This window comes from Lissotriton helveticus, chromosome 1_1 (genome assembly GCF_964261635.1).
Source record: "Lissotriton helveticus chromosome 1_1, aLisHel1.1, whole genome shotgun sequence".
Lineage (NCBI taxonomy): Eukaryota > Metazoa > Chordata > Amphibia > Caudata > Salamandridae > Lissotriton > Lissotriton helveticus.
This window is the reverse complement of record NC_136057.1, coordinates 1009747089-1009752192: the sequence shown is the minus strand read 5'-3', so window position 1 is coordinate 1009752192 and position 5104 is coordinate 1009747089. Positions and strand designations below refer to the sequence as shown.

Below are 5104 nucleotides of genomic sequence, written 5' to 3'. Positions count from 1 at the left end.
CGTGTATATGCAAACAGTGGTGGATCGCTGAAGAGTCCTTTAAAATCTGGCTCTTGTTTAAGTAATTCCCATCTTGATTTGATAATGTTTTTAATAACATTAGATCTTGTTGAGAACTTGCTCACAAAAACTTGTCTGGTCTTTTCACTCCTAGTTTTGGTTGTCAACAGGTTGTTTCTGTCTTGTAACTCAGTCTTGGAACCAGCCGCCATGAATACTGACTGGGGGTAACCACGCTGTTTGAATTTGTGTATCTGGTCGCCCAATTTGTCTGCTAGTTTGTTTGGATCCGAAGTAATTCGTTTAATTCTGAACATTTGTGAGTATGGTAAATTTTGTAGTAATTTAGGAGGATGGAAACTAGAAAACAGCAAAAGATTATTTTTGTCTGTGGGTTTAGTGTACACAGAAGTATCGAAACGCAGGTTTCTTTTGTGTATCAAGACATCTAAAAAAGGAATGCTCTCTCTACTCATTGTGTATGTAAATTTGATCCTTTCATGTTTGGTGTTTAATTCGGTGATGAGTGTTTCTAGCATTGCGCTCGACTCCTTCCAGAGGGACATTTAATTGTGTAAATCACGTGTGTAGAATTGCAATCTCCATTATGTTTTAATGGAATGTTTTTGCCAGATTGTGGATGCGGAATCACATTGCCTTCAATTCTCTAGAGATGTTGCTTTTTTTACAGCATGATTACTACAGGCTGTCTGCTCAGTTTCTTGTACGTGTGATGTTCAATTCAGTCAATACCTCCCCACTGTTCTTTTGTATCAGTTCCATTTCTCATGTAGTACTTCACCTTTATACAGGGGTTATCAGTTCTACACATTTTCTCTTTTGCTCTCTTTTTGATTTTTCTACTTTACAGTTGCCACCAGCATCACATATTTCTTTATTCCTTCCCTGTGATCTACATCATTTATTGATTCATTTTCTCCACTACAATGATTATTTTGCACCATCACAGCTCTCTACTTCCCATTGTCTTACATTTTTCTTTAATTCTCGTCATTTTACAACATCCGACTCTGTTTCTCAGCAGCTAACACGCTCGTTTGTTTTTATGCACACTTCAAGATGGCGGCGACTCTAGTCCTCTTTTTCTGTCACCTAGGGTAATTTCCTCAGCGCACGTGAGCTAGCCACACTGCCTCGCTGTTCGTATGGTGGCGGCATTTTTCACCGAGTTCTACGGACCCTGTGAGGTTAGTTTCCAGGTTTTCCGTCACCGGCGCGGTTCTTACCTGAGTACATTCACACACACTCTCGTAGTGTTCCTTTTGATATCTTATGCCGGGCTCTGTGTTTATGCTTTTAAGAATTGTCTAACAACCGAGCAACATCATATTTGGATTCTCCGGTCACTCCTTCATTAGTCGGTGGTTTTCGTTATCTTTCAGGTAATACTATCCAGGTGCACTCTTCTTATGTCGACCCTACACCATTCGTAGAGCGTACCATGCGAAGGGCATTTTTCTTTCTTGGTTTCAGCAATGCTGCGCACTGCACCATAAGGCCTTTCTACACGAAAGACTCGGGCACAGCTTTCCGAGTAAGTTGTTCACGCCTCTCTTCTCCTCCGTTTTTCTGTTTCTTTCCATCACATTTCATTTTCATTTTTATTTCATTCTTTCAATTCCCCAGCATCATTTCAGCGAGAATCTCTTTTGCAACCTCTGAACTCGTACAGCTGCATTTTCTCTGCATTATGCCCATCAAACCAGTGAGTTTTGTGCCACATACAGTTCAATATTCACAACTCAGAGTTTTCTCTAGTCATGTTAGGCTGTTGGTTTGTTCTCCAGTCTACATCACAATTCTGTATTTTCTCTGTGTGGAGTAAGGTTCTATATCCAAGCACATGGTGGTGGTTTCTATAAATCTAAAGGCTTTTATCATTGACTGAGTAAACAACCACACTAGCTTTTCTTTTGCCATTTGTTACTGAACCCTTGTCATTGCATATGTGTGATTTTTAATATCATGGTTCTTTTCAAGAGTATTTTGACATGGTTTACATTACTGTTTATTTGTGTTTTTTTCAACAGTGCCCCTGAAGAAGGGATATTCTCCCGAAATGCATTGGGCATCAGGGCATAATTAAGTGTACAGTATATTTCAGTTATTGTATGCAGCAGAATTGTATGTGCAACTTTATGTAACATAGATGAAACTTTACAATATGTGTATATTGTGTGTATGAATGTCAAATACAAATTGTGTTATTCATGCAACAGAATTTCGAGTTACTTTTTGGCATCCAGCTTTGTAGGGACTTTTTAGTCCATCTATTAATTATCTGTCTACTTTTGATCCAATGTTCAGCCAAGATAATTATTTATACTTTACTACAGCGGTGCATCTGGCATTCTAGTGGTTCTCCTCTAGCTTATTGTTTCGCATTCTGGGTAGGCAACCCTCCAACCGGGGCAGCACGCAATCTTTGAGTACAACTGAGAAATTAGTTTTCTATTAGTCTTACTAGGGTGTGCACTAACCCTTCAATCAACAGTATATATAATGTAGCAACAATGCGCAGTTATTCAATTCACACTTTGCCTTGACCGCTAGCTGCTCTGCCATGAGCATAATTGTCTGCTAGTAGTTTTGTAACAGGGGTTATTTGTGCGGACCTTGGTAGATTAAAAGATCTGAACCAGCAGGAGAATCTGTTATTTTATTTGCCCGATACAAATCTTTTCTTGTCTGCTGGTATAGCGCAGTGCTACTTAAAGCCTCAACCTATTGTCTTCCAAAGGGATTTTGAATTATCCATGTTTATAAAAAGCACACCAAGTACAAAAGCAAGTAGGAAGAAAACGTCCTTTTACGAGTATTCCAACGCATTGTTGCTCTGTGCACTGTGTCTTTTCCCAGCGAATAGAGGAAATGTAACAAGAGTGCTAGCAGGGCCGGACTGGCTACCGGGCAGTTGTGTGTGCTGCCGTGCTGGGGGCTAATTTTGTTAATGGGGACCTGCGTGTGCAAAACGAAATTCGTTTTGCTTTTTTGATTTCAAATCGCACTCCATCCACGAAATAAGCTCCCACCACAGAGAAATTAGCCCCTAACTCGGCAGCACACACAACTGCCCGGTAGCCAGTCCGGCCCTGAGTGCCAGACGCAGAGGTGCAAAAGGCGAATCGCGAATAACAAAAGGCACAAAGGACCAATTAACATGATACATCAACAGGGCACTGAGTCACTCTGACTTACGAGTTTTATTTTGACAGAATGCATAGCGTTTTTTAAATGTTTAAGAAATGCACTATTATCAAATTATTTTGGCTTTTATTGTACTGTTATCTAGTTAAACCAAAACACTAAGGTGGAGTATTTGCAATGTTTAAACGCTTTCAAAACAAAACACTCGGAGTCTGAATGCCAGTCAGGAGAGAGAGAGAGAGAGAGAGAGAGAGAGACAGAGAGACAGAGAGACAGACAGACACACACAATATCTGAGAGGGTGAAAGGGGCTGGTATTTCAAAAGTTAGAATCGAAAATTGTTCTTGCCAAGTTAACATCAGTAATTACAGTTGTAACATGACAACAACGCCCTTATTTGCCAACTTAATTGTGTGAACCTCCGGATGATGAAAGGCTGAGTCCGCTCAGGTAGTATGCAGAACTGTAACTTGCAGATTCGTACAGATCTCTTCGTGGAATGTGCGCCCTGCTGAGATTTCTCACAAGTATCCTATTGTTAAAGGTATTCTGTGTTGAAGCTTTTCGGTGATAACAAGAAAAGCCTGGGAATGAACTGAAACCAGTATGAATAGAAAGCGGATTTGAATCACGGCTTCCTCTGTTATTCAATGTGAGCGTCAGCAAAGAGATTTATCTCCATCACAGGACAAAATCGGAAGTGGTTAGAATAGAAACACACGGACTGACACCCGATAATAAGCCACGCTGTGGAGTCGGTTATTCTTTAAAGTTTGTGAGCGCCAAGAGGCAATGCAGTTTGCAGTATTGCGCTATGTACATGTATCATCCTCATGAATACAACAAAAGTTAAAGAGATCGTCAGACTTACATTTGGGAGTTAGGAGATGGACTCTCGTCTCTTTCTCTGTAGCGCCTCCTTGTCCAGCCTCTGGGGGGTGGGCGGAGGTCTGTGCAGCCCCAGCCGCTCCAGGATGCCTCTCTTCACCGCCTCTAGCTGTATCCGCTTCTCCTGCTCCCCCAGGGGCTGCAGATCCACCGCAGTCAGGAGGACGAAGAGGGCTCGGCAGGCCTTGGAGTAGTGCCTGGTGCCCTGGGCTGAGCGCCGCATGGTGCGCTGCGATACAGGACTCCCCGAGCGCGGGGTACACACACAACACGCTGTAAACAGCCCTGCTATATGAGTTATGGCCCTGAATGTGGGACAGGGGATGTGCACGGCGCCAGGCTGGGCGTGCGCGCCCACGAGGTAAAATCGCCGAGGGAAAGCGCGTGCACATCCCCTGTCCACCTGTAGGAGGGGGATCAAGAAGACTTGCAGTCGGTCCTGAGGGAGGGACCTTTCAACTGATATCCCGCCTGTCCGTCATTTGGGTACTTTGCTGTGCAGGTCCCGTGCGGGCCCTCCAGGCGCAAACTACAAGCTGGCCGTGATACTGCGCCACTGACTGGGCCCTCGAGCCCAATTCCCGATGACTCCGGAGGTGTTTGGCTGCCTCCCTGCGGGGCCTCGGATCTAGTAGACACTCTCCACCTGGGAATCAGCAGCGACTCACAGTGGGAGCTGTAAGGGAAGTGTGGAGGCTGAGAGGCCTTGCGGTCGGTCCCTGGGGAGGGAACTCTCAACTGACATCACATTTGGCCACCATTTGGGAACTCAGAAGAGCCGGTTCCGGCCGGGGCCCCAGCCAGCGGGAACGGAGACCTGGCAGGGACATCCACAGCTGACTGGGCCCCCGAACCTTGTTGCTGATGGTCCCAGAGGTGCTGGGCTGTCCTTTGGGGGGCCCGGACCTAGCGGGCAGCAGCGGGAGAGCGCCACGACACACATACACACAGCCGCCATTTTGGGGTCTCCAGCCTCCGGCACCCCGGAGGGAACAGACACCGCTAAAAGCTAGCATCCTCTGCCCAGGACCTGACGGCAGCACCCAG

General features: G+C 45.0%; 1 long non-coding RNA gene across 1 annotated transcript; it reads left to right on the top strand.

The window, feature by feature from the left end:
• Nucleotides 1-1112: 1112 nt before the first annotated feature.
• LOC144771795 (uncharacterized) lies at nucleotides 1113-2684 on the top strand. The gene is made up of 4 exons (XR_013599481.1): nucleotides 1113-1208; nucleotides 1404-1555; nucleotides 1648-1726; nucleotides 2052-2684. It is a non-coding gene; the product is annotated as an uncharacterized LOC144771795 (long non-coding RNA).
• Nucleotides 2685-5104: the final 2420 nt, after the last annotated feature.